The sequence below is a fragment of the Canis lupus genome, chromosome 9, assembly GCF_048164855.1.
Source record: "Canis lupus baileyi chromosome 9, mCanLup2.hap1, whole genome shotgun sequence".
Classification (NCBI taxonomy): Eukaryota; Metazoa; Chordata; class Mammalia; order Carnivora; family Canidae; genus Canis; species Canis lupus.
This window is the reverse complement of record NC_132846.1, coordinates 47319576-47332044: the sequence shown is the minus strand read 5'-3', so window position 1 is coordinate 47332044 and position 12469 is coordinate 47319576. Positions and strand designations below refer to the sequence as shown.

Here is a 12469-nt window from a genome sequence, read left to right as displayed (position 1 = left end):
GAACAAATTTTGAAGACAGAATGATTTTTATCTGTTAGAAACTAAGTGATACAAAGTATAGGCCCAACATCAGAATGATGCATATGGTCAGCTGCCCTGAGTCCCCTTGCTGGGAGGAATCCTGACTGCTTCCACACAGTAGCCAGAGGGGGAAAAAGAGAGGCCGAGCTCAGCCCACTGAAGGGATAAATAACTGCACGCATCTCCAAGATGCCCAACACATTCTCTCTTTTAAGCTTCCAGGTGATGTTGGTCTTCCATGGTTAAGGAGGAGCTGAGGGCAGAGGATTGGGATACGAGATGGGAAAGAAAAGGCCAGGAAGAAAAGCATAAGTGCCACCCCCGCAAGTGGGCATGCTTTTTGTGGAAAGCACGGTCGTGCGGATGCTGTGTCAGTGAGGTCCTGGCGGGGGGAGCATGGAATGAAGGTGCTGTAGAGAAAGGTGTGGTCAGGTTAAAGGATGGTGAAGCCGTCTGGAACCAGAGCATCAGCTAGAGAAGTTTCCTCTGCTAGGTCCAACGGGGACAGGAAGATAGGGCAGTTATGGAAACCCAGAGGAGGTGGCTGCTATAGGACAGGATGGCTGGACAGGAGCTGCGGCCTTTAGAATAGAGCCACTATCAGACCGAGGTCTGCAAAGGAACAAATGCTGTGACCTCTCCTTGTCTACACTGATGTCCTGCTGGTGCCACCCGAGGCTTGAATCCATCGTAATGAAGGGGCAAGTTTGCCTACTAGTGCAGCTGACAGTGACAGCCTCTGAGGATGCAGAGCTGGGTGGGAAGGGTGGAGGGTGGCTCTGGAGGGACCCAGGCAGAGGATCCAGCAGAGAAGTGGAGGAGAGGAAGCATTTATTATAAGGTCTATCCATAAATCATTGTTCACGCACATTTACATGCTTTACTGTAGTGGAAGGCAGGGCTGGAGGATTTTGCTCTGATGTCCTGGTTCCGCCAACACTGATACTTTACAGCTATGAGGAGATGCGGTGCTCAAAGGGGCCGCACACATACCTGCCCTAAGGCACCGTCACAGTACACCTGAGCTTTCACTCAGATGCTCCCGTTTTACAGCTGGGGAAGCAGAGGCTCAGAGCCTAACTGCTTCTTTGTTTATTTGTTCTAGAGAGATCTGCAGAGCTCCTGCTGTGCTCCATGCTGTTCTTCATCTGAACATGTCACACCTCCATGGAAGAGTCAGACAATTAAGGAGCAAGCCACGCAAAGACAACAACAACAACCAACCAGTGCAATAATGAAGACGAAATGGGGTGATGGGAGAGAGGGAGGCTGTGGGCTGTGGAGGCTGGGAGGTGAGTGGGATGGCGTTTACCTGGAGGCCTGAGCAGCAGGAAGGATGGGTTGTGTGAGTACCTGGGGGAAGAGCAGGGATGCCAAGACCCCGGGTGGGACAGAGCAGAGGCCAGCCATGTGGGATTGGAGACACAGGCCAGGCTGGACATGAGACTGAAGAAGGAGGGGCCACAGCACCTATGGGAGACTCTGGAGGGTTCTGAGAAGAGGAGGGACTTGAGGTGGGCTTTCATTTCTTTTAGGTATTTATTTCAATTTTTTTATTTGAGTGTTACATTGATACACCATGTTACATCAGTTTCAGGTGTACAACACAGTGATTCAGCAAGTGACGTGACGCTGTGCTCACCACAAGTAGCTACTACTGCCACCATACAACACCATGACAATACTATCAACTACATTCCCTATGCTTTGCCTCCCTTATGTCCCTGTGATCTCTTCATTCATTATGACTTCTGGAGGCTCCTTAAAAATTAAAAATAGAGATACCATATGATCTAACAATAATTCTACTACTGGGTATTTACCTAAAGAAAATGAAAACACTAATTTGGAAAGATAGATGCAGCCCTATGTTTATTGCAGTGTTATTTACAACAGCCAAGATATGTAAGTGTCTGTCCATAAACAAATGGATATAAAAAAAGGATAAAAAAATAAAAAATAAACGGATAAGAAAGATGTGGTACTCATGCAGAAGAATGAAACTAGACCACTCCCTTTCACCATACACAAAGATAAACTCAGAATGGATGAAAGATCTAAATGTGAGACAAGATTCCATCAAAATCCTAGAGGAGAACACAGGCAACACCCTTTTTGAACTCGGCCACAGTAACTTCTTGCAAGATACATCCACGAAGGCAAAAGAAACAAAAGCAAAAATGAACTATTGGGACTTCATCAAGATAAGAAGCTTTTGCACAGCAAAGGATACAGTCAACAAAACTAAATGACAACCTACAGAATGGGAGAAGATATTTGCAAATGACGTATCAGATAAAGGGCTAGTTTCCAAGACCTATAACGAACTTATTAAACTCAACACCAAAGAAACAAACAATCCAATCATGAAATGGGCAAAAGACATGAACAGAAACCTCACAGAGGAAGACATAGACATGGCCAACATGCATATGAGAAAATGCTCTGCATCACTGGCCATCAGGGAAATACAAATCAAAACCACAATGAGATACCACCTCACACCAGTGAGAATGGGGAAAATTAACAAGGCAGGAAACCACAAATGTTGGAGAGGATGTGGAGAAAGGGGAACCCTCTTACACTGTTGGTGGGAATGTGAACTGGTGCAGCCACTCTGGAAAACTGTGTGGAGGTTCCTCAAAGAGTTAAAAATAGACCTGCCCTACGACCCAGCAATTGCTCTGTTGGGGATTTACCCCAAAGATTCAGATGCAATGAAACGCCGAGACACCTGCACCCCGATGTTTCTAGCAGCAATGTCCACAAGAGCCAAACTGTGGAAGGAGCCTTGGTGTCCATCAAAAGATGAATGGATAGAGAAGCTGTGGAATATTCCTCAGCCATTAGAAACAACAAATACCCACCATTTGCTTCAACGTGGATGGAACTGGAGGGTATTATGCTGAGTGAAGTAAGTCAATCGGAGAAGGACAAACATTATATGTTCTAGTTCATTTGGGGAATATAAACAATAGTGAAAGGGAATATAAGGGAAGGGAGAAGAAATGTGTGGTAAATATCAGAAAGGAAGACAGAACATAAAGACGCCTAACTCTGGGAAATGAACTAGGGGTGGTAGAAGGGGAGGAGGGCGGGGGGTGGGGGTGAATGGGGGGCACTTGACGGGATGAGCACTGGGTGTTATTCTGTATGTTGGTAAATTGAACACCAATAAAAAATAAATTTATTAAAAAAAAAGAAAGATGTGGTACGTACACACAATAGTATTAAGCAGCTGTAAAAAGGGCTGAGATCTTGTCAAAGATGGTTTGGGCTGCTGGGAGGAGTGGGGATTGTGAAAGGACCAGAAGCTGAGAGACCAGCTAGCAGCCATTTTCAAGGGGTTGGGGGAATCCGATGCTGGTGGGGCTCCAATGGTGGTGGCGGGTAGGGAGAAGCAAGTGGAGTCCAGCCTACCTCGGAGGCAGGGCTCCTGGTCCTCTCTAATGGATGGGACACAAAGTCTCAGAACGAGAGGAGTCAGGATCGACCCCAAGGTTTCCAGCTTAACCAAATGCCTACATAGTGGGACTCAGACTAAGTGAGGTACAGAAGCCGGTTGGGGAGGAAGCCCAGACTCATCTGTTGGCCATGTCTTGTCTGAGATTTATATATAGCAGCCATCTGAGTAAAGAAGTCAAGTGGGCCATTGGAAAATGGGTCTGGATTTTTGGGGGCAGAGCAGACTGGAGATACTGTTTGGGAGTGATTGGGATATAGGAATGTACTTCAAAGAAATGGTGCTGGATGAGGAAATGTGGACGAGAAGAGGAGTGCATTAGAATGAAGCCCTCGGCTTATAAGTGGTGCAGCTGCCAGGGAACACAAGCCTGTCCTTCCTTAATCTGAAATGCCTTCCATTACTCTGAATGCCCAGGCTGCTCTCTTTTGTGACTCATCCTGGGATCATGGCACTCCATTCCCTTCCTCGGGAGACAGCAGGGAAATGAGCTCCAACACCGGATCTTCTCTGCCAGGCTCTACCACAACTTGCTGTTGGAGTCATTAGTGCTCTTGCTCTTGCTCAGGTCTCAATTCGGGGGAAAATCCACACTACCACCATTTATGGCCCCTGACAGCTCTGTCCAGTGACCAAGCCAAAGAGACAGTTAGGATTTTGGTGTTCTCTCCTGATTTATGACAAGTTTAAACATGTTTTCTGGCTTTTCTAACACTAAATCATAGCAGACTCCTTGAAAGCATCTTGTGTGATTCTGGAGCTGGCCTGTGGCCAAGCACTGCTGTGTGAACACTGCTTCTGAGCAGACACAGTCACTCAACCTGGAGGTGACTTCAAGCTTCAGATCCCACCGTGTTAGAAGACTTTGGGAGTGGGAGCGAGGTGTCTTTCTGAAGTGCAAGCCTCATTTCATACCAATCAACTCCAGACAGAGAGAAGCTGGCTTCTGTTTAGGGAAGATACTGAGAATATTCCCAATTGAAGAAACCCTGCAATTAACTAGGAAAGAATAAGTATAAAACCCAACATGAGTTTATTCTTTCTAGCCCCATTTTCTCATCACCGCCCCTGACCCAAGTGCTGGATACTTCCAAAATGGAATAGGTTTGAGGTGGTGAATAATTAAAGATATTGCTAGAATTAATAAAGAGAATACAACAGGATCCAAATGATGAGCGGGGAGAGCTATACGAGGTACCCCGAGCCAACGTGAGCTGTGAGCGCAGAAGTTAGCGTATGATTCTTGGAAAAAATAAAAGGATAAAGTCGATTGCACTCATTTCTTGGCCTGTCTTCTCCACTGATGCGTATGAGGGTCTTTAAGGAGAGAGATGCCCATCTTCCCAGCTCTGCCTCCCTGTCTCATTCCACACAGCGTATCACAGATTTTCAATAAACATCTGATGAATATATTAAAGAGTGTTGGTCAAAATCGATTTGCATTTTGGTATAGCTAATAACTATGCCTTTTTCTTCTAGATGTTGGTTTTAATAAGGTTGGTTACTTCTTAGGGCCGCTACTGAATCTTGATAGTAAGACAGGCCAGATCTTCGGCATGGAGAGTTACCTTCTGTTTACTATTGCAGATTATTTATGTGTGTTAAAGATGACGGAGCCAGCCCAAGGTCTTATTTTAAGTTATTCAGGACTAGTCCAGTCTTGCCCTCGCTGATTCTCCTGGTGCTATCATAGTAAAATATGGTCGAAGCTCTGAAAGAATTGTTAAAGCCGAGATTAATATTGAAGTTGTACAGCTCCAGCCTAAGCAGAACTAAAGGCTAGTGTCTGATCAATACATGATAAAAGCCCTGTCCATTTTGCTAAAACATTTTCTGAGCAGTGGTCGTATTCAGGCTGATGGGAGGGTAGTGGATTGAGAGAACCAGACTTGGAGTTTATTAAGTAGAGACTTGTGTATAGTTTTGAAGGATTGAGATTAGGTTCAGCTGCACATTCCAGAAAAACAAACAAACAAACAAACCCAAATAAAATGAGTGACTTAACCAAGATAGAAGTATATTTGGTAAAAGAATTCTAGAGGTGGTGGTTCCATAGATCCTCAGGACCTCACGAATCCGTGCCTTGATGTTTCTCTTCCACCCTTGCTGAAGTTTGGCTTCTATTCCCAAGGTCACTTGATGGTTCAAAATTCTGTCAAAGCATCAGGCATCACCTCCTAGCTTCAGGCAGAAGAAAGAAGGAAAGACACTAGAGCTAAAAAGGGTCTTTCCCAGTTGATGCATCTCCCTTCAAGCACATTTCTGGGAGTCCCTTACTCCATTTACACATTGTGGAACACAGCATAATGGCTCTTCAAAGATGCCCATGTCCTAATCCCTGGAACTGTGACTATCTACCTTACATGGCAAAAAGGTCTTGCAGATATGATTAAATTAAGGCGCTCAAGATGGAGAGATTCCTGGACTATCCAGGAGGGACCAATGTAATCACAAGGATATTTATAAGAGAGGTGGGGTGTCAGGAAGAGGAGATAGGATGAGAGAGCAGAAGGGGTGTGTGTATGCATGCGCGCAGGCGAGAGAGAGAAAGCGAGAGCATGAGCAAGTGAGAAGAGAGAGGTAAGGGAGGGAAGGATGGAGAGAGGGAGAGAAAGAGAGAGAAAGGCTAGCCTGCTGCTGGCTTTGAGGATAGAGGAAGCCTATGAACGGAGGAATCCAGGCAGCCCTTGGAAGCTGGGAAAGGCAAGGAAACACACTTTCCCTCGGAGCTTCCAGAAGGAATGTAGTTCTGCCAATAGCTGGGTTTTAGCCCTCTAAGACCCACGTCAGACTTGCAACCTCCAGAACCATAGATAATACATCTTTATTGTTTTAAGCCACTGAATTTGCAGTAATTTGTTGTAGCTGCAATAGGAAACCATCCACATCTTTGGCCAGAGCTCAGTCACTGACCACATTTCCCTGCAAGGGAAGCTGGGAAATAGTCTCTTACTCCGGGCAACACTGTGCTTAGCCAAAAATGGGGCTTTCTTACTAAAGAGGGAAGGAGAAGTGGATGCTGGGGTCAGTCACAGCAGGCTTGCAGGTGGGGCTGTTAGGCAAATGGAAGGGTCTCTATATTTAGGAAGGAAGAAAAGCATTCTTCTCAAAACATAGCTGGCAACACGTCGAATCTATATTGAGGAAATACACCTAAGAAGGTAGCATTAAACCTTGAGAAGTATTATGGCAACTGATTAAAAAAAGAGGTTCAAGTAATTCTTTTGGCAGAACATTTTCTAACATGCCTATTTTAGCTGAAATAATCAGACATGCCATGGCCTGTAGCATTGTCTAAGCCCAGCTGGGAAGTCTGTGGCCTACAGCACAGCTTTGAATTTGAGAGAAATAGCTAACTCAGTTATCAGTAAGACTTTTGGTCTCCAAAATTTCTCTTATTGAAGTCAGGCCATGTGTAACTATAGCTCAAAATCTACTTCCTCTCTTGTCCCAGCTAGCTGCAAGGGCTGCCACAGACATTATAGGTAGATGGTCAGAAAGTACATGGAAAATATAGTTGGTATACCACAGATGCTCAGTAGACTTCTTTCTTGAATGAATGAAGGAGTAAGTGAACAGGTGGAAAAACATATGAACTTAGTGGATCTCAGGATGGTTTCAGGTTTCATTCTCTCATTCAGCAGGAGATCTTCCCATGTCTTAAGATTAAGTTACCTGCTGGGTTCAATGTCTGATAAGATGTTGCTCCTATGCTCAAGGGGCTCACAGTCTCAGGAGGATGATGGACAAGCAAACAAATGATTGTTCCTCAACACATTGAGCACATTGATAGCTATATTTGCAGGATACTAAGAATAGGAAAAGGGTGGCTACATCAACCCTGGCTGCCAGGAATACTTTGCTGGAGGAGGTGGTGCTTGAGTTGAATCCTAAAGAACAAGCTAGGATTAGCGAGTAGGGGGATGGCATTCCAGCATGAGAGAGTAACATATGCAAAGCCACAGAATCAGCAAACATCGGTAAAGTACTTACTAAATGTCAGGCACTCTTCCCAACACTTTTTAAAAATAATTAACTCATTTATATGCACAGAAACCTGATGAAGCAGATACTGTCATTATCCCCATCTGACAGGTGGAGAGAGTGAGGCAGAGAGAGGTTAGGTACCTTGACTGAGGTCACACGGTCTGTGAAGCTGGGATTTGAACCTAGACACACTGGTTCCAGAATCCATGCTTGGGGTCAAGCATTTGCATGGCTCCAGGGAAGGGTCGAAGAGTAGTAGAGAGTGTGAATAAGAAAGCAAGCAAACCCAGAACTTGAAAGCTACGGGACATCATGAAGGATGAGCTCCTTCTAAATCTCACTTCAGAAGCAGAGGTACTTTTACCAGGGTGAGATGGATTCTTCTGTTCTGCCCCCCCTGGAGAAGGGGGGTGGGCGGGCAGGAGCAAGGACCAGGTGAGACCTTCTGCGATGTGTGCTGAGGCTACTGTACTGAGGGAGGAATAGTGTTTTCTGATACAGACTGAAGATTAGAATATAGATCTGGTTGGGGCAATGACGCCAGGTCTCTTGTATGATCTTTACTCTTGGCTGTCTTCTCTTCTCCACTACCTTTTCTCTTATGCATTGTAGCCAGGAAGCCAGCTCAGAGGGCGCATCGCTTTACCCTCAGAAGGTGAGAGACAAGGGCAAAGCCTTTCCCTCTCTCTTTCAATGACACCTCTCACTCCCTAGGATCATGGTAGTTACCAGAATAGAACCTGTCATTGATGAACTAGAAAACCAGACTTGAGGTAAGGCAATTGATGCCCACCAGGATTACTGAGGCCAAGTTCAAGAGCAAAACAGAGGCAGGCATAACAGATAATCTGAAACCACAGCAGATGGAGAAATGCAGGAAACAGTGATAAAAACCAGAGTGGATGTCATAGACAAGCCAGCATTCAGGAGTCAAGGATCACAGAGAAATGGGAGGTCCTGATACAGCATCAAGTCTAGCAAGGATTCAGGGGAGCAGACGTGTCAGAAGCATAGTTTCTGAGGGTGCTGAAAAAACAAATTAAAAATGCAAAAGCACAGCAACAGCAATCCTTCCGACTCTACTGCCTTCTTGTACCCTCTCTCACACAGTAGAAAAGCAAAAGCCTTGATTATAAGGAGCAGAAATAACTGAGTGATTGTTGAGATTGCAGATTTGGGGGGCTATCCCCAAAAAGCATGTGGCGAACCCTGAAATCTGCATTTTAAAAGATCCGTGTGGTGATTGGGGGAACAGATGGTCCACAGTCCACTCTGGCTGCTGAAAAAATCAGGCACCTTCTCTCCACAAAAGATCCTTGTTTCCATTCTCTCCTACTAGACTGCAAGATCCTAGCACATACAGACTTTTCCCTCTAATTCCTGTCTATGGCCCCCAGCAGCAATGTATAGCGTAAGCGCTTAAGAAATGTTTGCCGCATGCATGATGCAACACTTGCATATACATCATTCAGGCTGTCACCAGAGCTTCTGAACATCTCCTCCAATCAGATGAAAGAAGACAACCAGCAGGGCAAGAATTAAGTGGAGCAGAACAAAGGAACGTGTCTTTTGATTAAATACTATTTTCTGGGACCTGCCAACCACAGACACTAGTGCTGTAGGGGTTTAAAGCCGCGGTTCCTACACTTCAGAAGCATACCCATGGGTAGGGAGACAAGATAAAACAAATGATGTAGAAGATCACAAAGTAAGTAACTATATATAATATGCCTAACTGCATACTGAACCCCCTGGTCAGGGGGAAAAAAAAGCTACTAGCCTTCAGAGTAATTTGAGAAAGTAGTGAGGGAGGTTTTGCAGGTGCCAGACGCAGGCTGGGGCTCTCAGAGAGGACCAAGTAATTCAGAAAAGGTGGCAATTTTGCTGAGTAAGGCCGAGGGCATCTTAGCTGGAGACCTTGGTTTGGGGGCACAAGCCAAGATCTGTGCAGAAAACAAAAGTCAGAGTGTGCCTTTCCCGTCTTTCTGCCTCGCCTGTCTGCTGATGAGGATTCCAGCTTGGTCCCTCTGTCTCTGGCCACCCTCCCCCATCGCCCCCACCACCTCGGCCCTCAAAGGAAAAGCCACAGCATTCCATGGACTTTGCCAATATGTGGTGGGAGGAAAGTGCAAGGGAGACACAAGGAGGCCAGGGTAAGTAACTACTGGAAGGCCTTCCTGTTTTGTTCTGTTTAGAGTGGAGGTGATGGAGAAGACAGTGCAGAACCGCTCCAGCGTGTGAGAGAAGCAAAAGGCAGAAAAGAAAGGGCTCTTTCAAAAAGTGTTGTCTGGGTCCATGGATCCCCTTCATGAAGTTTGGGGGTGGCAAACTTTAGGTTCACCTTTAGGTGACGTGGCTGATTCCTTTTAACACTGCTCTAACCTTTTTTATTTCATATTATGTGTGTGACATATTAACCCAAACATGACAAGGCCTCCCCGGGCTACCTCTGTCTCCTGCTGCGGTGCACGCCTGGAGGCCAGATGAACACACTGTCATGCCTTCCCAGAAACACATATCCAAGTTCTGATGAATGATAGGAGATATTTCACCTCCAACTCCCACCCCTCCCCATCCCTAATTTCTCTCTTTCAGGGCCAGCTTCAACCTGTCATCCCAAGTTTTTCCAGTTCTCTCCTTCACAGACTTCTCCAAACCCCTCAGCTGGCAAACAGCCCAGCTCTCAAAAGCCAGACAACAGCCTCAACAGAAGGCAGAGATTGGTCAACCAATCACTGACTCCCTTCTGTTTCCCAAGGATACACCGGGGGCCTTTGACATTGACTTACCCGGCCACGCTCACAGCAATCCCCACCTTCAACCTAACCAACGCCTGTCTTATGGAATCACAAACCCCAAGAATCTGTGTTTGAATAAGCCTTAATCAAGCTGGCGACCACTGATCTTGGAAAAACTTTGGCAAGAGTGGACTCCTTTTTACTAACACCATTGCTATCCTATTTCTAAAGGGTTGAAAGTGGTACCCACCATGCCCACTGGGTTTTCCACTTTCAAGTCAGAGATGAGATTTTACTGCTGCAAGAGGGCACTTCGACTGCTCCATGGAGTTTAATGGGTGGCTCTAGGAGCCATCACAGGTGGCCATTGACAAGGCATTCTGCAGTGGATGCCTGCAGGCCTCAGTAAGAGGCTGATCTGGAGAAAGCCAAGATGCTCAGGGGGCCTCCTCTTTGCCATCTGTTGCTTCCAACAGGAGGCGAGGCCTGGGAGCTAACAGATCCTGCTAGGGTTTTCTCAGAAACAGCACCATTCCAGGTGAGGCTGAATCTTCCAGAGACAAATAAATCCTCCCATCTGTTTGTCCATCCATCCATCTGTCCATCCATCCTTTTATCCAAATAATCCACAACTATGTATTGGATGACCTGTAACCTGAGCTAGAAGAAATGTTGGGATCAGTTGATTCTCCTTCGTCCTTAGTCACTAGTAAAACTCCAGTGTCTCTGGGGCCTGATTATTTCTGTCTCATTTCTTGTTGCTTTGAGCTTCTTCTTCCCTTAATGAGCCTCTCACCTCCTTTCCCATGCACACATTTGAAACCTCTGTTCTCTGCCTCCATTGGTAGAAAAGTCTTCACCTAAGCACAGAAGGACACTCTTCCTCCTGGTCTTCCCTGCTGCTGTTTCCAATGCCTTTGTTTTAAAATTTTTTTTAGAGGGAGGGAGGGAGGGAGGGAGAAAATGAATGGTGAGGAGGGGCAGAGAGAGAAAGAGAATCTCAAGTAGACTCCCCACTGAGCTCAGAGTCCATCTCAAGACTCTGAGATCATGACCTGAGCTGAAACCTGGAGTCAGAGGCTTACCTGACTGAGCCACCCAGGTGCCCCTTCAGTGCCTTTGTTTTTATGCCCCCTCCCCCGCCCCACCACCTAATTTGGGGTTAGGTGGGAAAGTAAGCATTTTCCTTGCTTCTGACGCCCTTTATGATTGTTCTTTTTTATGTAAAAATTCCTGATGATTTGAGGCTTACATATTCCACTAGGTCCCTCTCAACTCCTCTTCTGGCCTGTCATCTCTATTTTTGTTAATTCCTCCTCATTCATGAAAGACTTTGACACAATTTTATTCTCTACCCCAAATCCTGCTGTTATCCACATGGATAACATGTTATCCTTATGACCCCGTTATCCACATGGAGGACCCATTTAATATGTTGGCTTCTCCGTTCACTGCTCTTCACTCCAATGACCTTCAAATTCAAACCATAGCCCTCTTCCTGTCTACAAATCATGTGGAGACTCTGGAATCACAGCTGAGTCAAAGTGATCAGGGTTCTGCACCAGAATTTAGAGAGCACAACAGAATGATTTTCAAAGGTTGTGCAAATACTTAAACATTTCAGTTCTCCAAATACATTCCAGCTCTCGTCATGTCCTATTTTGAATGGTAAAGTTCAGGACTCTCGGTAGGACGTAGAAAAGGCCAAGCCCATCCCCCAGCCTTTCCCTGCCCACGCCCTGGGTCTCCGTACATGCTGTTCCTATTGCCAAGTCCTCTTCAAGGCCCCACTCACATGCCACCGTCTCCCCTCACACATGCATCCCCATCAAAATGCCTGCCACACTGCATTGCTGTTGCCTGCCCAGGATCTGTTCCTCTCACTATTCGCGACCACCTGCAAAACCCATTGAGTCTTATTCGTCTCTAAATCCCCATTGCCAGGCTCAGTGCCCACCATTTAGTAGCCACTCAATAAGTACTTGTGGAACAATGGACCTTTACAACCTATAGTGTCCAAATACCCGACAACACAGCGGCTGGTCTCCCAACCTTCCCCTTTCACCCCGTTCCCATCCCCCTCCCATCCCCCCATCATGGCTGATGACAGCTCCATCCTTTACTATTATTATTTTTTTAATTTTTTATTTATTTATGATAGTCACACACAGAGAGAGAGAGAGAGGGGCACAGACACAGGCAGAGGGAGAAGCAGGCTCCATGCACCGGGAACCCGACGTGGGATTCGATCCCGGGTCTC

General features: G+C 46.0%; 1 protein-coding gene across 21 annotated transcripts in view; it reads right to left on the bottom strand.

Annotated features, from left to right (window-relative positions):
* Window positions 1-12469, bottom strand: part of RGS6 (regulator of G protein signaling 6) — a 570894-nt gene that overhangs the window by 111810 nt on the left and 446615 nt on the right. The gene's annotated exons all lie outside the window — the stretch shown is intronic.